The sequence below is a fragment of the Malaclemys terrapin genome, chromosome 1 (genome assembly GCF_027887155.1).
Source record: "Malaclemys terrapin pileata isolate rMalTer1 chromosome 1, rMalTer1.hap1, whole genome shotgun sequence".
Classification (NCBI taxonomy): domain Eukaryota; kingdom Metazoa; phylum Chordata; order Testudines; family Emydidae; genus Malaclemys; species Malaclemys terrapin.
The window spans coordinates 22,187,224-22,209,878 of NC_071505.1; the positions used below are offsets into that span (position 1 = coordinate 22,187,224).

At 45.3% G+C, this 22,655-nt stretch overlaps 1 long non-coding RNA gene across 1 annotated transcript in view; it reads left to right on the top strand.

The window, feature by feature from the left end:
* Positions 1–1,240: 1,240 nt before the first annotated feature.
* Positions 1,241–22,655, top strand: part of LOC128831196 (uncharacterized) — a 53,341-nt gene continuing 31,926 nt past the window's right edge. Inside the window, exon 1 of the long non-coding RNA XR_008443774.1 lies at positions 1,241–1,322. This is a non-coding gene — a long non-coding RNA (uncharacterized LOC128831196). The remainder of the gene's footprint in view (positions 1,323–22,655) is intronic.

The window sequence follows — 22,655 nt, forward strand, 5'->3', positions numbered from 1 at the left end:
TAGAATCATAGGGTTGGAAGGGACCTCAGGAGGTCATCTAGTCCAATCCCCTGATCAAAGCAGGACCAATCCCCAGACAGATTTTTGCCCCAATAGTCCTAATATTATTATCCCCCTTGGGGAAACCAAGCCAGAGAGGTTAAAGCTACCATTTTTTAAAATGATCTCTGATTTTGGGTGCCTAAAGACACCTTGGCCCAGAGCCTCAAATGTATTTAGGCATCTAACTCCCTATGGGCTTTATTTTCTGAAGTGCTAAACTATCACAACTCCAACTGAAGTCAAGGAGAGGTTCAGGTGCTCAACATCTCTGAAAATCCAAGATGTTTCAGGTTGGGCACCCAAAAACACGCCATCAAAAGATAGACAATCAGACACAAATCCCTTATTGCAAGTTAAAGAATATCTAAACTGCAATAGCGTAGTTTAAATTATTCGAAGCCGTGCAATTTGCTACAGATGGCCCGTCTACAACAAATCGCCGACAGCCGTTCTTAACTTACACGTTATGGTTTACATAGGAAAATTACCATTAACACATCCATACACATACTATACTAAAACTATACTATGCTATAATGTAATTATACTTATAATGTAACATTATGGGCACAGTGTAACTAACGTAGCAAGTGGAAGGAGTGAGTAGAATAAACTCACTCCTTCCACTTGCTGTGTTAGGTACACTGTCTCTTCCTGTTTTTGCTCCTTCTGCTGTGGTTGCTGCTGCTTTTTCATTCTGTTACTGTTGCCGCTTTGGGTCTGTTGTTCTCTCTTCTCCAGCTGCTCTTCTTGCTGGCTCCTAACTGTCTAACTGCTGGTCAGCACACGGCCTTTTATACTGTCAGACCTTCATTGAGCATGTTCACTATTAAACATTACCTCATCCCTGCTTACTGCGCATGCTTACTACTACTAAAAAAAAAAGCAGCCCCAAACCAGCCCAGACCTAGCCCTACCCTTCTAAGCATTATCTCAATTCTGCACATGCTCACATGCTTAATACCAACATTCAATTTGGGGCATCCCCGGACATGTCCAGACATGCTTGGACTTATTCAATACTAATAACCCTGCACATGCTCACTGCTGTTGTTTACCTCAGAGTTATGGCCTTGCCCTACTTGGCTTTTTGCCAAGTCACCATCTTAGAAATTCTTGGCTTTTTGCCAATTAACGGAACGTTTCACCCCACTCCTTGTACTGGGCATGCTCAGCCCAGAAACACTCTGTGGCCCTTCCTTATTTTACTCTACATTCTATTGGGCATGCTCAGTCCAGGAATCTCTCCACTCTGGTTATGTGACCCACATCGTCCAATGGTAAGCGACCTGCAGTTTTCTGTTGTTGCAGTGTCTCGTGCTTATTCAAAAGGGAAGTCAGAGCAGTGGCGAATTAGCCACTGGGTTGAGAGGACCCCAGCCAATTGGGGGGCCCCAGAAAAATGGGCACCCTCATGCCTTGACCCCACTCCCCAGCAGGCACATCAGGTGGGCAGGGTGTGCCCCCATGCCCCAATCCTGCTCCCCGGCAGAAGTGCCTGGCAGTAGGGGAAGCCCCCGGACCCAGCTGTAGAACCAAGACTGGAGGGTCTCTGGCTCCCTGCCACGGCCTCAGGGCTGGGGGAAGCTCTCACTCCCCGCTGCGGCCATGGGGACCAGGCCTTGGGCCATGGAGGAAGGGGCAGAATGGGGCTGGATTGTGGGTGGGGCCACAGGTGGAAGGGGTTGGAAGGCCCCCCCCTTGCTCTGGCCCAGGGCCTCACAAACCTTAATCTGCCTCTGAGCCAGAGACACAAAATGGAGGTTATGAACACAAAATGGAGTTAGAGGAATTTCATCAGTTTCACAATGATTTTTCCTCACTTAAGTATGCGATGGCACCTCTAACAGAACCGTTCACTGTTCTCTTAAGTCCATGCATGCTGATGAGGCAGCAAACTCATGTTAAGAATGGAATAAGCTTTCACTTGGAAGCCAATTGAAGGAAATGCCATTTTAGGGGATGAGCCCTCTGCAACCTTCTCAGCCTAGGCTGATCTGAAGGGATAGTGACCTCACATAATCACTGACGGTATTATCTTCAGAGTCACTTCTCAGATCTACTGCTATAGTTCATCTTTCCTCTTCATCAAACCTGCAAACAGTTACATGTCTAGATCAGCACAGCCTAATCAGGAAGTACCACTGACTCTTATTGGCTCTTCCATGGAAGTTATAAATCATAGAAATGTAGGGCTGGAAGCAACCTCAAGAGGTTATTTAGTCCAGCTGCCTGAGCTGAGGTAGATCCAAGTATACTTAGATGTTCCCTGACTGGTGTTTGTCTGGTGTGTGTCTAACCTGTTTTTAAAAACTTCCAATGATGGGGATTCCACAACCTCCCTTGGAAATCTATTCCAGTGCTTAACTATCCTTATAGTTAGAAAGCTTTTCCTAATATCCTTGCTGCAGATTATGAGACATAGTATAGTGAAACATGCTACTGCAATGTAATATTTCAGCATTGATCACGGGGCAATTCAAATGTTACATTCCTTCAGTTATTCCATAAATCTTTTTGGTACAACTCTGTTAGGGGATGTAAAATGAAGTAGGGTAATTTACTTCCGTGCCATGGAATGAGATTTCTAGAGATCCAAATGTTAACAGCATTGTCTAATGACTATACCTTTTGGTCTGTCTTTTGAAGAGTGTTAAAATACAGAAGTAGTGTTAATTATTTGATAGTGGTGTCCCCCACTATTTAATGTTTCATTTCAAATGCAAACATACTTTTAGGAAATTAACTCATTTCTAATCAACTTTCTTTGAAAATCTGAGATTATGAAAGACTTAAGAATTCTTGATTCAAACAAGCAGAAAATTATTCTGCAGACATATCATCTTTTCAACCTTGGCTTGTAGCTTAAAGGGAAACACATATGAGGGGTTGGGATCAGGTCTGGAGGTCAAGTATTAGCATTCCCATGGACATATATTCAACTGATCATTGTCTTCTAGACCATAGCTAAATATTTATTTTCTTCTTGTGAATTTGTATGTGCTGATTTTCACTAAGGTCTATGGTTAACAACAATACATCCATTAAAAGAGAAGGTTATGAACAATCTCTCCTTTGACCTGATCCAGCCATAGGCTAAACGTGCCTATGAAACATGAAACTCATGGGAGTTGTGTGTCTTCCCCGGTGCTTGAAACAGCCTCCCTCTCTTGTACATTAAAAACAACCCCTTTCTCTTCCTTTATAGCCATACCCTTATGCAGTAGCACCTTACTCCTGGTGTAGGCCCGCTATCATAGGGGTTGACAGGCGGTAAGAGAGAGTAAGGTCTCCCAATTTCTGGCTGCAGTGGGGATAACTGTCCAATTCCTTTCTGCATGCAAGTTGGAGGAGGTAGAGAGAAGTGGGACTAGCCCTGACTCTGTCCCCTGATATCCAGAATAGCTGGTCAGCTGCACAGCAAGATGTAAGTTTTTCCATGAAAAGGAAGAATTATCTTACTCCCTCCCCAGAGCACCAGTGAGCAGTAGAGGAATAGCACATGATTCACAGTTCATGGTCTGATTTATTTTTGGGGCAGTGCCACCCCCTATTCCAGGCAGATTGTAAAATTACACCCTAATCTACTGAGTTGAATGGGGCTATTAGTGGAGTATGGTACTATTCAAGGTAAGTAATGGCAACAAGGTCTGGCTCTTAATTATTACTATTAAACCTTTATATTATGGTAGTGTCCAAATGCCCCAAATCAATATCAAAGCCACCAGGCCTTCCTGCAATCATCAGCGCCTCACTGACAGCAACTCCACACCTCCAACTCTTGTCCCATGGGTTGCATTTGCCCAGTTTACTCTACATGCTCTTCAGGACAGGGACATTGCCTTATAAAAGCTCATTTACAGTGCTATAGTCTGTAAGCAATTAAATCAGAGTAAAACCACCCATGACAACAAGGCCAGAAGCTATGGGGAACAGACATTCAGATTAATTATTTATGAGTAACATTCCAATTATGATATTGCATTTAGTCAGTTGTCAGTTCAGTCCCTATACACTATTTAGGTCAAACTGTCCTCAGTAATGATGTCTTTCCTCTTAGCTGACCCAGAACATGCTTTGGCAGGATGCAAATTGTGTTTCCCCTCTACTCCTGGTGTGTTTTATTATTTCAACTCATCGGGAACTGTGGCACACAGTTTCTTTCCCCAGATTTTACAGAATAAACATATTTTATATGGCCTTGCCTCTAGGGAAAGATCTTTGTCCTGGAGTGTTTGTATTCAAACAAATAGTTAACAAGGAGCAAAACTAATTTTTTTTTGAGAACCAAGTCTAATTGCAAACAAGTTAATTCTACAAAATTGGGACTCAAAACACATTACCATCACTGAGCAGGACTAAATGATCTAGCCAGTCTAGAAAATAGGACAGACTATTTGGAAGTATTTAATCAAATGTGTCTAAAGAGTCTATATGCATCCGAAGAAGTGGGCTGTAGTCCACGAAAGCTTATGCTCTAATAAATTTGTTAGTCTCTAAGGTGCCACAAGTACTCCTGTTCTTCTTTTTGCGGATACAGACTAACACGGCTGTTACTCTGAAACTTGTCTAAAGAGTAAATGAGATTTTGTTTGATAAAACTATATTTTGCTGATTTTGTTTCTCTTGACTCTAAATGTGTGTGTGCGCTTGCACACACGTACACCCCTACATAGACATATGTACCTTGAAGTCTTTAAACCACAATTTGAGGACTTCAATCGCCCAGACATAGGTTAGGGGTTTGATACAAGAGTGGGAGGGTGAGATTCTGTGGCCTGCATTGTGCAGGAGGTCAGACTAGATGATCATAATGGTCCCTTCTGACCTTAAAGGCTATGATTCTATGATTCTATATGCTGTCCCAGTTGTTCTGTCATGTTCTTTCCTGTGTGTCACCCAGCCTTATTTAAAAAAAAAATCACTTGGGGCCAAATTTTGCCAGCCTTACTCATGTTGAGCTCCATGAATAGTTTCATTGAAATCAACGAATGTTCATAAAGTGTTTTGAAATCAAAGGCTCTATTTAAATACAAAGCATTGGGTATGTCTTCACTGCACAATTAATCTGGGTGACTGGCACCTAGCTCTGAGTACCTGGATTAGTCTAGCCTAGGTCTGAGAGTCCCCACAGCAAAGCCCTCCCTGCATTACTATGTTCTCCCTGTTTCTGCACTCACCTGTAGTGTAGACATGACCTATGCCAGTGGTTTTCAAACTTTTTTCCTTGTGACCCAGTTGAAGAAAATTGTTGATGCCCATGACCCAACATAATTATATCTTTTGACTAGAGTTTTCATAAAATCATAATATTGCAATACATTCCAGCTTAACTCACTTAACATAACTAACACTAGACACTAGCCTTAGTAAGCCTATGGTAAGGAGTGTGGGAGGTGGCTCAGGGTAGGGCAGAAAGTGCGGTGCAGGGGTGAGGGCTCTAGGATGGAGCTGCAGATGAGGGATTCAAGGTGCAGGAGGGGGCTCAGAGCTGGGGCAGAGGGTTGGGATGCAGGGTGGTGAGTGCTCTGTCAGGGGCCGTGGGCTCTGGGGTGGGGCCAGAGATGAGGAGTTTGGGGTGCAGGCAGCTGCCCCAGGGCTGGGGCCAGAGGACTCCCCCCAGCCCTCTCCCCACCGGCAGCACCTAGCTCCAGGACAAGGGGCCCTTCTCTCCCGCTGCTGGCAGGCAGCACAGAGCACTGCGGGAATGGCTCTCTCTCCCTCTGCACAAAGCTCCGTAGGAAGGGTCCCTCTCTCCTCGCCAGCAGCAGCGAGCTCTGGGGTTGGGGGAGAGACCCGCCGCAGCACTGAAAGCCCCAACTTGCTCCCCTCCCCAGCTCCCGCCCACCACCTACCTCTCTCCTCTCCCTGCTGTGCGGCCCTTGAGAGCTGCTGCATGGTTGTTATAATTTGAATCAGCAAGGCGACCCAGTGCCTGACATTCCGCAACCTAGTACTGGGTCGCAACCTATATGCTGAAAAACACTGGCCTATGCTATGCTGGTATAAGAACATTCATACCAGGATAGCTGCAGCCACACTAAGGGGTTGTTCTATTTTAACTATACTGGTGTATTTAAAGCTGTACAGCTTTTGTATGTAGACAAACCCTTCCAATATTTTATCCTAATTTATGTCCCTCTTTCTGTCTTCCTGTGTAATAATGAGTATGTCTTCATTGCCGAGTTAACCCCACCTTACCCAGGTTTTAGCCTAACCCCCCACCATCTGATCTGGATTTGGAGGTGCTTTAAGCCTGGGCTCACTGAACTGGCTGGGAGCATGGGTTAAAGTCCAGGCTCCATTTTAATTTATGTTGGAACACACCCACTTTGCAGTGAGGAGGCAGGTAAAATCACTTGAGTGCTGATAGTCCTCTAATGCCCTTCCCACAATTCCCCCTGGAGGACAGACAAGTTCTCCCTCAGTTTACTGGGGGCAGGTCTTCACTACGGGGGGGGGGGGGTGTCGATTTAAGATATGCAAATTCAGCTACGCGAATAGCATAGCTGAATTCGACATATCGCAGCCAACTTACCCCGCTGTAGGGATGGCGGCAAAATCGACCTCTGCTGCTTCCCGTCAATGGCGCTTACTCCCACCTCTGCTGGTGGAGTAAGAGCGTCGATTCAGGGATCGATTGTCGCGTCCCGTTGGGACGCGATAAATCAATCCCCGAGAGGTCGATTTCTACCCGCCGATTCAGGCGGGTAGTGTAGACTTAGCCTGGGAAAGAATCCTAGAATGTCTCAGCATGAAGAATGATGCGCTATGCCCCCAGACACGCACAGGTGAGCATTTTTGCCAGCATAGCTGATTCCAGCCTCGCCCCCAGGCAAAATAAGCTATACCAGCAAAGGCACAGTTTTGCCAATATAACTGCATCGATACTAGGGACTTTTGACAGCACATCAGCGCTGTCCCTTATTAGTGCTTTTCAAAAGTCTTTTAAAACTTTGATTCAGATTAAAAATATGAATTTAGAAAGGTCTTTTCAAGTAAAACTTGTGCAAATCATTGCAATATATATTTCAATTTTCTAGAGGAGATCAAAAGCAGAAATAACCAGCACTTTAAATAAAAATTCATAGAACATGGTTCAAAGGAAGTCGCATCTAAAGTGAATCCTCTCTTCTCTCTCTTAGGAATACTGACAGTGTTAAACAAAAATAGGTGTGTATTGAGAATATGCATCTGGATTCAAAAAGAAACACTGCCTGCATTCTCCATATGGGTATGCAATATGTATATAGTTAACTTTTAAATACCTAAAATAGTTACGTATTTTCTTCAACTATTTATTGTTTTTACAAAAGTGGGGCAGCATGGTCCAATGGATTGGGACCTAGAGTAGGAATCAGGGGACCTAGGATGTATTCCTAGCTTTGCCAGCGATTCATTTTGTATTTCATTTGTCACCTCTGTGGCTCAGTTTCCCCATCTGTGAAGCAAGGAAAATGATAATTACCTTGAAAACGCATTTTGAAGTCTACAGATGATTATTGCTTAATTATGTATAGATTACTGTTGGAAATCTAAATATCTGATACGGGACTCGATTAATAAATAATTAAAGGAGGAAAATACAATTAATGCCAATCAACATAGGCTATATTTGCCATAAACCCATCGGACTAATTGGATATCTTTTTTTTAAATGAGATTACAAGTTTTTTGATAAAGGTAATCGTGTTTAGTAATATACTCACACTTTTGTAAGGTATTTGACTTGGTACCACATGACATTTTGATTAAAAATCTAGAAAGCTATAAAATCAACATGCCACACATGACGTGCATTAAAAGTTGGCTAATTGATAGGTCCCAAAATGTAATTGTAAACAGGGAATGATTACTGACCAGGTGTAATTCTAGTGGGGTCCCACAGGGATCAGTTCTTGGCTCTATAATTTAATATTTTTATCAATGACCAGGAAGAAAACACAAAATTATCACTGAAAAAGTTTGCAGATGACACAATAATTAATTAGAGGAATGATAAATAATGAGGAGGACAGGTCACTGGTATAGAGCAATCAGGATCTCTTGGTAATATGGGCTCAAGAAAACAATGTGTGTTTTAATACAGCTAAATGTAAATGTACACATCTGGGACAAAGAACGTAGGCCATACTTACAGAATGAGGGACTCTATCCCAGCAAGCAGTGACTAAAAAAAGATATGGGGATCGTGGTGAATATTCAGCTGAACATAAGCTCCCCGTGTGATACTGTGGCCAAAAAGGCTAATGCTGTCCTTGGATGCATAAATAGGGGAATCTCAAGTAAGAGTAGGGAGGTTATTTTACCTCTGTATTTGGCATTGATGCAACTACTGCTGGGATATTGGGCCCGGTTCTGGTGCCATCAACAACCTTCTTGAATTGTTGATAAATGGGAGAGGGTTCAGAGAAGAGCCACAAGAATGATCAAAGGATTAGAAAACATGCCTCATGGTGATAGATTTAAGGAGCTCTGTTCTATTTAGCTCAAAGAAAAGATTAAGCGGTGACTTGATTACAGCCTGTGAGTACCTTTATGGGGATCAAATATTTAATAATGGATTCTTCAGTCTAGCAGAAAAAGGTATAACATGATCCAATGGCTGGAAGTTGAAGCTAGACAAATTCAGACAATTTTTTTTAATTGAAAGAGTAATCAATCATTGGAACAGTAGATTCTCCAACAGTGACAATTTTTAAATAAAGAATGGAAGCTTTTTCTAAAAGATCTGCTCTCGGAATTTTTTGGGGGGGAAGTTCTATGGCTTGTGTTATTCAGGAGGTCAGACAAGATTATCACAATGGTCCCCTCTGGCCTTAGAATCTACACTACTATTGTTACCTGTGCCAGGTAGATTAAAGTAGATTAAACCATGCCATGCCGGGGTATGCCAACCTATCCTACAAGCACACCTTTACTTGAGTAAAGACATACCCTGAGAGCTTCAGGCAGCCATGGTGTTTGCCAACACATACCTGTGCACGTTACTGATTTTGGGTTTAGTGACCCTGCAGGTAATGAGAAGGGACATGGCTTTTTCCTCATTATGTGACTATGGTAAAAGTCTCACAAAAAGTACCACCGTCTTCCAACATTGGACAAGGAACACTATTAGGATAACCAACCAGTATTTTTTCTAAAGTTACTCTCTCTCTCTGCTTCATTAGAATCTCTTATTTGCCTCACTGGCACAAATCATCCTGGATTTTGTCGCTTTTGCCCCACTAAATGAAGGCAAGTGACAACAAACGGGAGAGAGCCAGAAAAGTGCAATATCCAAAAGAACCGTAAGAGCCACTGACACGGAATCTAGAAAATAACATTCTCCTGTTAATGATTAAAAACAGTGTAATTTTATTTAGGACTGTAATAAACTGGGGAGATTTGCAGTGGGAGTTGGTTGCCTAACTAGGTGTGGTGCCTATACAAATCTATCCCATGCAGATATTAAATATAGAGCAACAATAATATAACAACTCAAGATCTGTATTGCAATAAATATGTTCTTTCATATGTAAATTATTCAACAAGATTTGTAAAATCATCTAGTTATTGCTAGTTGTCAGCATTGCACACACTTTAAATGTTATACATTAAATTCATTTTAAAATAAATCCAGCACTGAATATAAATTGAAATCACCTTCCAACTTTATTTCCACAAATTGAAAACTAATAGTGTATTTTCTTTAACTGCAAAATCATCCTGAATAATACTTTTTATTTAAGCACAAAGCCTATAAATGTTAGATGCGAGCATTCTCTTATTTCAATTCGGTAGCAGCCACACATTTTAATTGGAATAGCTGTACTTTCATTTTAATCTATATAGAATATCCTGTAATACATTTTATTGGGTTGTTTCCTATTAAATATTGTATTATATTCCATAAAAGTTTATCAGTCCAAATTGCTGAGTAAGTTTTGGCTTGTGTTCTTATGAGGCTAACAGCGGGAGTTTGACCGTGTGCTTGATTGCTTGCTTGCTTGTTTGAAAAGTGTGAATTGGGAGTGCTTTGTTCCAGGTACGCCTTGAGTGGGCCTGACTGGTATATAAGGGCAGTCAGCAGCGAACCAGCTGAGCGGCGAACAGCAGAGGCTAACAGCGGGAGTTTGCCTGGGGAGAGCGCACTGAGGCTTTCATCTGCAGGTTTCTCTGAGTAGTTCCTGCAACAGTTGAGGAAGTTCTTAAGAGGACGGTGATATGGAAGGTGAGCGATCAGCTGTTGTAACCTGCACAGGTTGTGCCATGCTTGTCTTCCTTCCACAGGACGGAAGCAACTTTGTCTGTACAAAGTGCAAGCTGGTCTCCATATTGGAAGAGAAGGTTCGAGGGCTGGAGAAACGAGTATTGACTCTGCGTTGCATAAGGGAAAATGAAGATTTCCTGGACAGACGTCAGGAGATGCTTCTACGGCCACAATGTTCTGAAGATTCAGAGCAGGCGCATCAGGAACAGAAGGATTGTGAAGAGGTTTGGCAGCATGTGACCTCCAGAAGGAGAAAGAGGAGCGTCCATGCACCAGCAATGGAGATAAAGGTGAGCAATCGTTTCCATGTTCTCTCTACAGGTACTAATGTGGAGAGTGGACTAGATGACCCATCTGAGGGAAGGGAGCAGAAGGAGACTCCACCGATTGGAAGGCAAAAGATGCACTGTCCTAGGGATGGGGGTTCCACGACCACCACTCCCAAGAGGAGGAGGGGGTGGTGGTCGGGGACTCCCTCCTCAGGGGGACTGAGTCATCTATCTGCCGCCCCGACCGGGAAAACTGAGAGGTCTGCTGCTTGCCAGGAGCTAGGATACACGATGTGACGGAGAAACTGCCGAGACTCATCAAGCCCTCAGATCGCTACCCCTTTCTGCTTTTCCACGTGGGCACCAATGATACTGCCAAGAATGACCTTGAGCGGATCACTGCAGACTACGTGGCTCTGGGAAGAAGGATAAAGGAGTTTGAGGCGCAAGTGGTGTTCTCGTCCATCCTCCCTGTGCAAGGAAAAGGCCGGGGTAGAGACCGTCGAATCATGGAAGTCAACGAATGGCTATGCAGGTGGTGTCGGAGAGAAGGCTTTGGATTCTTCGACCATGGGATGGTGTTCCAAGAAGGAGGAGTGCTAGGCAGAGACGGGCTCCACCTAATGAAGAGAGGGAAGAGCATCTTCGCCAGCAGGCTGGCTAACCTAGTGAGGAGGGCTTTAAACTAGGTTCACCGGGGGAAGGAGACCAAAGCCCTGAGGTAAGTGGGGAAATGGGATCCTGGGAGGAAGCACAAGCAGGAGAGCGCAAGAGGGGAGGACTCCTGTCTCATGCTGAGAAAGAGGGACGATCGATGAGTTATCTTAAGTGCCTATACACAAATGCAAGAAGCCTGGGAAACAAGCAGGGAGAACTGGAAGTCCTGGCACAGTCAGGGAACTATGATGCGATTGGAATAACAGAGACTTGGTGGGATAACTCACATGACTGGAGTACTGTCATGGATGGATATAAACTGTTCAGGAAGGACAGGCAGGGCAGAAAAGGTGGGGGAGTTGCGTTGTATGTAAGAGAGGAGTATGACTGCTCAGAGCTCCGGTATGAAACTGCAGAAAAACCTGAGAGTCTCTGGATAAAGTTGAGAAGTGTGAGCAACAAGGGTGATGTCGTGGTTGGAGTCTGCTATAGACCACCAGACCAGGGGGATGAGGTGGACGAGGCTTTCTTCTGGCAACTAGAAGTTGCTAGATCGCAGGCCCTCATGGGAGACTTTAATCACCCTGATATCTGCTGGGAGAGCAATACAGCGGTGCACAGACAATCCAGGAAGTTTTTGGAAAGTGTAGGGGACAATTTCCTGGTGCAAGTGCTGGAGGAACCAACTAGGGGCAGAGCTTTTCTTGACCTGCTGCTCACAAACAGGGAAGAATTAGTAGGGGAAGCAAAAGTGGATGGGAACGTGGGAGGCAGTGACCATGAGATGGTCGAGTTCAGGATCCTGACACAAGGAAGAAAGGAGAGCAGCAGAATACAGACCCTGGACTTCAGAAAAGCAGACTTTGACTCCCTCAGGGAACAGATGGGCAGGATCCCCTGGGAGAATAACATGAAGGGGAAAGGGGTCCAGGAGAGCTGGCTGTATTTTAAAGAATCCTTATTGCGGTTGCAGGAACAAACCATCCTGATGTGTAGAAAGAATAGTAAATATGGCAGGCGACCAGCTTGGCTAAACAGTGAAATCCTTGCTGATCTTAAACGCAAAAAAGAAGCTTACAAGAAGTGGAAGATTGGACAAATGACCAGGGAGGAGTATAAAAATATTGCTCAGGCATGCAGGAGTGAAATCAGGAAGGCCAAATCACACTTGGAGTTGCAGTTAGCAAGAGATGTTAAGAGTAACAAGAAGGGTTTCTTCAGGTATGTTAGCAAGAAGAAGAAAATCAAGGAAAGTGTGGGCCCCTTACTGAATGAGGGAGGCAACCTAGTGACCGAGGATGTGGAAAAAGCTAATGTACTCAATGCTTTTTTTGCCTTGTCTTCACGAACAAGGTCAGCTTCCAGACTGCTGCACTGGGCAGTACAGCATGGGGAGAAGGTGACCAGCCCTCTGTGGAGAAAGAAGTAGTTCGGGACTATTTAGAAAAACTGGACGTGCACAAGTCCATGGGGCCGGATGCGCTGCATCCGAGGGTGCTAAAGGAGTTGGCGGGTGAGATTGCAGAGCCATTATTTTTGAAAACTCATGGCGATCGGGGGAGGTCCCAGATGACTAGAAAAAGGCTAATGTAGTGCCCATCTTTAAAAAAGGGAAGAAGGAGGATCCGGGGAACTACAGGCCAGTCAGCCTCACCTCAGTCCCTGGAAAAATCATGGAGCAGGTCCTCAAGGAATCAATTATGAAACATTTAGAGGAGAGGAAAGTGATCAGGAACAGTCAGCATGGATTCACGAAGGGGAAGTCGTGCCTGACTAACCTAATTGCCTTCTATGATGAGATAACTGGCTCTGTGGATGAGGGGAAAGCAGTGGATGTGTTATTCCTTGACTTTAGAAAAGCTTTTGATATGGTCTCCCACAGTATTCTTGCCGCCAAGTTAAAGAAGTATGGGCTGGATGAATGGACTGTAAGGTGGATAGAAAGCTGGCTACATCTTCGGGCTCAACAGGTAGTGATCAATGGCTCCATGTCTAGTTGGCAGCTGGTTTCAAGCGGAGTGCCCCAAGGATCGGTCCTGGGGCCGGTTTTGTTTAATATCTTTATTAATGATCTGGAGGATGGTGTGGACTGCACTCTCAGCAAGTTTGCAGATGACACTAAACTAGGAGGCATGGTAGATACACTAGAGGGTAGGGATCGGATACAGAGGGACCTAGACAAATTAGAGGATTGGGCCAAAAAAAACCTGATGAGGTTCAACAAGGACAAGTGCAGAGTCCTGCACTTAGGATGGAAGAATCCCATGCACTGCTACAGACTAGGGACCAAATGGCTAGGTAGCAGTTCTGCAGAAAAGGACCTAGGGGTCACAGTGGACGAGAAGCTGGATATGAGTCAACAGTGTGCTCTTGTTGCCAAGAAGGCTAACGGCATTTTGGGCTGTATAAGTAGGGGCATTGCCAGCAGATCAAGGAACGTGATCGTTGCCCTTTATTCGACATTGGTGAGGCCTCATCTGGAATACGGTGTCCAGTTTTGGGCCCCACACTACAAGAAGGATGTGGAAAAATTGGAAAGAGTCCAGCGGAGGGCAACAAAAATGATTAGGGGTCTGGAGCAAATGACTTATGAGGAGAGGCTGAGGGAACTGGGATTGTTTAGTCTCCAGAAGAGAAGAATGAGGGGGGATTTGATAGCAGCCTTCAACTACCTGAAGAGGGGTTCCAAAGAGGATGGAGCTCGGCTGTTCTCAGTGGTGGCAGATGACAGAACAAGGAGCAATGGTCTCAAGTTGCAGTGGGGGAGGTCCAGGTTGGATATTAGGAAAAACTATTTCACTAGGAGGGTGGTGAAACACTGGAATGCGTTACCTAGGGAGTTGGTGGAGTCTCGTTCCTTGGAGGTTTTTAAGGCCTGGCTTGACAAAGCCCTGGCTGGGATGATTTAGTTTGGAATTGGTCCTGCTTTGAGCAGGGGGTTGGACTAGATGACCTCTTGAGGTCCCTTCCAACCCTGATATTCTATTCTATGATTATGTTTTCCTGGAGAGAGGCACCATAAAATCCCAAAATACTTTTCACTTTTCTTCTGTTTTTAATCTATGGCTTTACAAAAGAATTGCCATTCTGGAACAGACTAGTGGTCACTCTGACTGTGGCCAAAGGCAGTGGCTTCAATGAAAGGCACTGAAACAAATGTATTTCTGTGAACTCATCTGTTGATCATCTTAGGACCTGAACAGGGGCACTACTGGGTGGGGGGGCAGGCTGTGGAGGCTATAGCCACCCCAAAATTTGCCTCAGACACCTGTAGCAATGGCTGGTCTCTGGCCGCCCAGATCTGAAGGCAGAGTGGAGAGTGGCAGCTGCTGGTTGGGTGCCCAGTTCTAAAGGCAGCGCCACAACAAGCAGCAAGACAGGAGTAAGCCCAGGGCAGGTGGAGGGTCCAGGGCTCCCCACATCAGCCCAGACTGCACCTCTCTGGCCTGGGTTCCTGAACCCTGCCCCCCCGGTCACTGCTCCCTGAGGGCTCTGCTGGCCCCGGAGCCAGGTCCCCGTGCCCAAGCGGCTGTTACCAGCTGTGAACAGTTGAAGGGTGGCAGGGAGCTGAGGAGCAACCCCAGGGCCCCATCACCAGCAGGAGGAGATGGGGGAGCACCCCTGCTGCCTGCACCATGGCACCAGCCAGTGTAGCAGTCACCCCTCCAACCTGGCCAGGGACTTAAGGGGGAGGAAGAGGAGGTGACAGGGCCAGCACTTACCAGAGGGGGAGCAGAGGGCAGCCCCTCCACCCCCCAATTATCTGTCTAGAACATCACAGCCCCCCCACCGAGAAAAGGCTAGTGAAGCCGCTGATCCTGAATGTGTTCAACATAAGGCCCATTTGTGTTTATATAGCCAGACAACATTCAGTTTCTACAAAAAATGAAGATTAATCAGCTGTAACCAGAGTTTTTCAAAAAGTGTATGCTACACCTTAACGGAATGTAAAGTTTCATCAGTCTTTTCTGAAAACAAAAAGTGACTGTCAAAAGGTCAGTCCTCTGTCCTGCTGAACATCAGGGGCTATGCCAAAATTCTGCAGCCACGAGGCCTTCCTTATGGTCACAGCTTACGCCATCATTCTGGATGAAGCATCCACCGTGTCCAGACTGCAATAAAGTCTTGGCTACCAGATGGCCCACTGCAATGAAATCCTTAAACTCCCTGGAAGCTTCTGGCAATCTCTTTGTGAATCTGCCATGATGAAGTTAGAGAAATTTTCCTCCAGACCAAGTCCAGTCTCGGACTCTTTGTCTTTAGGGGTGGACTTATAGCTCCCCTGTCATGACCTGTTATTTACTACAGTCACCACAAGAGAGTTAGGAGCTGGATGGGAGTAAAAAACACTCAAAGTCCTGCATGGGGACATACTACTGCTTTTCAGAACACTTATCTGTAGGCAGTAATGAATTTCGGAGCCTGCTTGAATCCCTTTGCAATACTCCAAAGGGCTTCATTTATCAGGAGAGCCACTCTCCCTGGAGGTGAGGACTGGAGGCTATCCAGCAATTTATGAATGTTCTCCTTCACGACTTCGGCCTGGATCTCCAAGGAGGAAGGTATATGCCTAAGATCCCAGTAGGACCTAAAGTCCTCAGGCACTGGAGAGGAAGAGTCTGCTATAGCATAGTCATCTGGAAGAAGAAGGTTGAGGGGCGAATGGAGGCTGCTGGGAGGGAAGGCAGGGGGAGCATGTTCTTGCAGGAGACAGTCAGTCTGGACTGGCTCAGGAAGAATAACTTCAGACTGCACCAGTAATAGAGGTGGCTCAAGAATAGAGACCACAGTGGGAATCTGTAGTTTTGCCCCAGACTGCATCAAAGAATGGAATTTCCAAGACTGAGGCACACCCCAAGGATTCGAGGAGGCCACTGTGAATAGGAGTAGGCATTTGTGGCCAAGAGGCCAGTGGCCCCTATCCCTACTGCGGGAATGGTGCCAATCCTGGTACTGACGGTAACCCAAGGATCAAGAATAGTACTTCAAAGGCCGGGGGGGAAAGGAGGAAATCCCTGAACCAGATCTCCAGGAGCACTGGAAGTCATCTAGTGGAAATGGAGAAGGCACCCAAGGGAGCAAACAAATGGTCAGCCTCGTCCAGAACCCAATATGAAGAAGGCATCAGTGCTGAGGCTGAATGGGAGGTCAACACCATCAGTACCAAAAGATGCATTGCACATCTAATCGGCATCAAAGCAAATGACTGAGCCAAGACGGATGTTGGTGCCAAACCCAAGGAATGTGTCTGTAGTAAGGACACAGTGACAAAGATTGCAGTACCAAGGAGTTCATTGACACAGATGCTAAGGATGTCTCTGTGATTCTACCCCAGATGGTGAGGAATGCAGTGCCAACAAGCGAGACAGCACCAATGCCACAGCAGAAGAAGATGAGGTAGAAGCCACAGCAGCTGACAGCCCCTGAACTACCAGGGAATCTTGACCAGAAAGGCAAAGCAGGTCTGACATCATCCCAGTGGTGTGGATAAAGTCCATGCCAATGCTGTAGTCATCGGTACTGGGCTCAACAGACAGCCCATGGCCAGTACTGGAGTCGACAATAGAGTCCAACTGATCTCGGGATGGTACTGTGGAGCGATTAGATGGCCAGCTCCATCGTGTATACTGAAGGACTCAGTGCCAGTCAGTAGTCCTCTTACAGGATGATGAAGAAGAGTCCCTCTGAGTCCTGGAACAGTCCCAGTTGGTCTTATGGAAGGCTCTTCCTTGGAGACCCCAAAGAAAGAACGATCATAGGATCCTAGAAGATTAGAGTTGGAAGAAACCTCAGGAGGTCACCAATCCAACCCCCTGCTCAAAGCAGGACCAATCCCAATTAAATCATCCCAGCCAGGGCTTTATCAAGCCGGGCCTTAAAAACCTCTAAGGATGGAGATTCCACCACTTTCCTAGGTAACCCATTCCAGTGCTTCACCACCCTCCTAGTGAAATAGTTTTTCCTAATATCCAACCTAGACCTCCCCCGCTGCAACTTGAGACCATTGCTCCTTGTTCTGTCATCTGCCACCATTGATAACAACTGAGCTTCATCTTCTTTGGAACCCCCCTTCAGATAGTTGAAGACTGCTATCAAATTCCCCCTCACTCTTCTCTTCTACAGACTAAATAAGCCCAGTTCCCTCAGCCTCTCCTCATAAGTCATATGCCCCAGCCCCCTAATCATTTTTGTTGCCCTCTGCTGGACCCTCTCCAATTTGTCCACATCCTTTCTGTAGTGGGAGGGCCCAAAACTGGACGCAATACTCCAGATGTGGCCTCACCAGTGCCAAATAGGGGGGAATAATCACTTCCCTCAATCTGCTGGCAATGCTCCTACTAATGCAGCCCAATATGCTATTATCCTTCTTGGCAACAAGGGCACACTGTTGACTCATATCCAGCTACGCGCCCACTGTAATCCCTAGGTCCTTTTCTGCAGAACTGCTGCTTAGCCAGTCGGTCCCCAGCCTGTAGCAGTACATGTGATTCTTCCATCCTAAGTGCAGGACTCTGCACTTGTTCCTGTTGAACCTCATCAGATTTCTTTTAGCCTAATACTCCAATTTGTCTAGGTCACTCTGGACCCTATGCCTACCCACCAGTGTATCTACCTCTCCCCACAGCTTAGTGTCATCTGCAAACTTGCTGAGGATGCAAACCATTCCATCATCCAGATCATTAATGAAGATGTTGAACAAAACCGGTGCCAGGACAGACCCCTGGGGCACTCCACCTGATACTGGCTGCCAACTACACGCCGAGCTGTTGATTACTACCCATTGAGCCCGACGGTCTAGCCAGCTTTCTATTGACCTTATAATCCATTCATCCAATCCATACTTTTTTAACTTGTTGGCAAAAATACTGTGGGAGACTATATCAAAATCTATGCTAAAGTCAAGATATATCACATCCACCGCTTTCCCCATACCCACAGAGCCAGTTATCTCACAGAAGGCAATCAGGTTGGTCAGGCATGACTTGCCCTTGGTGAATCCATGTTGACTGGAGTCACCTTCCTCTCCTCCAAGTGCTTCAAAATGGATTCCTTGAGGACCTGCTCCATGATTTTTCCAGGGTAAGGCTGACCAGTTTGTAGTTCCCGGATTCTCCTTCTTCCCTTTTTAAAAGCTGGGAACTATATTTGCCTTTTTCCCAATCATCCGGGACCTTCTCCGATAGCCACAAGTTTTCAAAGATAATGGTCAATGGCTCTGCAATCACATCAGCCAACTCTCTCAGCACCCTCAGATGCATTAGATCCAGCCCCATGGACTTGTGCATGTCCAGCTTTTCTAAATAGTCCTTAACCTGTTCTTTCACCACTGAGGGATGCTCACCTCCTCCCCATACTGTGCTCCCTAGTGCAGCAGTCTGGGAACTGACCTTGTCTGTGAAGACTGAGGCAAAAAAAGCATTGAGTACTTCAGCTTTTTCCATATCATTTGTCACTAGGTTACTTTCCCCATTCAGTAAGGGTCCCACACTTTCCCTGACCTTTTTCTTGTTGCTAACATACCTGTAGAAACCCTTCTGTTACCCTTCACATCCCTTGCTAGCTGCAACTCCCAATTGTGCTTTGGCCTTCCCGAGTACACCCCTGCATGCTTGAGCAATATTTTTATACTCCTCCCTAGTCATCTGTCCAAGTTTCCACTTCTTGTAAGCTTCCTTTTTGCATTTAAGCTCACCAAAGATTTCTCGGTTAAGCCAAGCTGGTCGCTTGCCATATTTGCTATTCTTTCTGCACATCGGGAAGGTTTGTTCCTGCGCCCTCAATAAAGCTTCTTTAAAATACAACCAGCTCTCCTGGACTCCTTTCCCCTTCATATTAGCCTCCCAGGGGATCCTGCCCATCAGTTCCCTCAGGGAGTCAAAGTCTGCTTTTCTGAAGTCCAGGGTCCATATTCTGCTGCTCTCCTTTCTTCCTTTTGTCAGGCTCCTGAACTCAACCATTTCACAGTCACTGCTGCCCAGGTTGCCACCCACTTCTACTTCCCTACAAATTCTTCCCTGTTTGTAAGCAGCAGGTCAAGAGGAGAACAGCCCCTAGTTGGTTACTCCAGCACTTACACCAGGAAGTTGTCCCCAACACTCTCCAAAAACTTCCTGGATTGTCTGTGCACTGCTGTATTGCTCTCCCAGCAGATGTCAGGGTGATTGAAGTCCCCCATGAGAACCAGGGCCTGTGATCTGGAAACTTCTGTTAGTTGTCCAAAGAAAGCTTCACCTACCTCATCCTCCTGGTCCGGTGGTCTATAGCAGACGCCCACCACGACATCACCCATGTTGCTCTCGCCTCTAAACTTAACCCAACGATTTTCAACAGCTTTTCTCCAGTTTCATATTAGAGCTCTGAGCAATCATATTGCTCCCTTACATACAGTGTAACTCCTCCACCTTTTCTCCCCCACCTGTCCTTCCTGAACAGTTTATATCCATCCATGACAGTGCTCCAGTCATGTGAGTTACCCCACCAAGTCTCTGTTATTCCAATCACATCATAGTTCCTTGACTGTGCCAGGACTTTCAATTCTTCCTGCTTGTTTCCCAGGCTTCTTGTGTTCATGTACAGGCAGCTAAGATAACTAGCCGATTGCCCTACTTTCTCAGAATGAATCAGGAGGCCTCCCCTATTGCACCCTCCTCTTTGTGTTTCCTCCCGGTATCCCTCTTCCTGTTAGGGGAAGCACTGGATATCGAGCCAGGAGTCACACTGTGTTAGCTCCAAAGGAGAGCGCAGGACCAGGCAACCTGAACAGGTCCCCAGTGCCGAAGTAGGCTTTGTGGCCTGCTCCAAGAGGTACTGTTTCAGACACAAAATTTCTCACCACCTTGAATCCTCCTCTTAAATGACTTTTTTTAAATGTGTCCTTCTTCCAGGCACAACAAACACTGTGTGTGAGTCGCTACTGGGTTTAGCCACCCCACACAACAGACAATATTTAAACCCTGGTGAGGGCATCATCCAGGCCAACTAACTATCCATCCTAACTAAACCTAACTAAACATCAGGGTTCTACTCAGCTACACTAACCATTACCTATATACAACAAATTTGCAGAGAAATTGAGAAAAACAGCGTGAGGTAAATCACCACACAGAAAGCTCCAACTCTAGCCACGGGCAGTGAGGAAAGTCAGGGTGGCACTGCCTTTAAATAGCCTGGGGAGGGACTAGAGCCGCAGGACGCAAGTGCTGCCCCTATGGTAGTGCCAGGCAAAATTCTCCAGCTTTGATGCACAGGATGTGCACACACCTGAGTGTAATACACATCTGCACCCACTCAGAGAACATGACATACAGGATTCCTAAAGTTATGTGATTGAAACTAGGTTTTTTGCAGTGTAAATTTTGCAGTGCGAAAGCCTGTCAAAACTTGAAGCAATATAAATCAAAGAAACCATTGAGTGATAAGATGTCCACAATGCAAGCTGCACTCCTTTTTGCAAGTCATCTTGACTAGCTAATTGCTTCCAGATGAAGACCTCCTCCAGAAAGCACTATTTCTGAAAGTGATATTTTAGCATAGGTGAATCGAAGTAGCTGTATTGAAACAGCATTGCTACTCCAATACTTTAGTGGGAATACTGCCCTTTCGCATTGCCAGCACTATAAAGTCACAGGTGACCGAAAATGCTGGCTATGTTCCATCTACATAGTAACTGACTGCACTAGAAACAACTGTATCAAAGAAATCAGTGTCATCACTACAACAGAAAGACTTTGGGTGTGTCTACACAGCAGCTGGGAAGTGTGATTCTCTCAGCTCAAGTAGACATACACACACTAGATCAGCTTCAGCTAGTGTGTTAAAAATAGCAGTGTGGCTGCAATGGCATGGGTGCAGCACAGGCTAGACATCCCAGAATTGTACTCGAGTGGCTAGCCTGAGGTACTGCCACCACACTGATACCTCTAACACTAGCTCAAGCAGAGCTAATACATATACGTCTGCACATGCTGGCAATCACAACTCCCAGCTGCTGTGCAGACATACCCTTAATATTCAGCCTGTTAGAAAAAGAGTTGTTGAGACATACAAGCAAATACAAGTGGCAGCATGCATTTAAAAGTCCAAAACAATATAGCAAGATACAGTCTTTGTTCAAGATGGTTTCTCTCAGTCTCCTTGCCAGGCTTTTACTGGCTGATCTGGCCAGGACCCATCACAGAGATCAAATTGCTTGGTTTCTTTGTCTCCTGAGGTGAAGGATGAAAACAGAGCCCCTCTCTGTTCCTTATATCCCCAGAGTGGTTGTTTTTTTCTTACAAGTCTCCTTTCTCTCTCTGGGGTTCAGGAGCCTTGTTAATTCTCTCTCAAGTTCAGGATAACCCCCACTGGTTTAGCTTGATGGCTTTGTTTACTGCTAATATGTAAAATGAGGCAAACCCACATTCCTTTGTCCAGGACAGACCCGTTTACTCCCTTTACCTAGACTAGGCTGTCTTGTTTTAAACATGTTCTAGTAACATCATGCAAAGGGAAGTCACTTCACATACATGCATTTTACAATATTAATAACCAGTGTGTTTTTAGCTTTCACATGATACCTCACAAGGCATATTTAAACAAATCTTATTACAGAAGTGTGTAGTATGTGAATACAGAGATGCCTAGGGTCACAACAACATTAAAGGTTTTGCTCGGGGAGGTGGGGTGCAGATTGAAAAAAGAAGGCCCAGCCCATAGATTATGGATAAAAAAAGGCACAATCAAGTTTCACTTTCAATTTTGTCTCAACTTTATTTAATACCACCTGTTCCCACACTTCATTCTAGTTGTGTCACTGTATTTGGATTAACAAATTTGCTCCTCATACTTCACTTTATTGGTCTGAATTCATATTTTTCAACTCAGTGCAAAGCTTTACAGCCCTGTTACAATATCTAGGGGGAGGGAGAAAATGGGCTGATATAATACAACAAATGAATGTTTTATTCAAGCTATTTTAGTAAGGAAAAGATTAAATATTTATATCATACTACTGGCATGCACTGTGCTCCAAAGGGAAAACTGGCGTCTTATTCCACATAGTTTACAATCTAAGAGCTGAATTATATTTTTATCATAAGTCCTAAGTACAGGTCAGGACATAATTACTCTGCCCCAAGAGTGGACCAAGCAACAAGACTCGTCTACATGGGAAAATTGACCATCATTGTTATTGCGGAATAAGCTATTCTGGAATAGTTCCCTGTATGGACACACTGATTCTGGAAGAAGAATATCCACAGAGAGCTATTGCAGAATAATTTATCCCGCAATGGCTATTCCAGCCAATTTCCCTATGTAGAACAAGCCCTAAGTCACAATCTGGTGTCTGGTCACATTTTGCATTTGGGGAAATAACTTATGCCAGTCCTATACCTTGTGCAGATTACTTTCCTCTCTGCATTGGTTCAAATGTGCTGACTGCCACATCTTTGTAG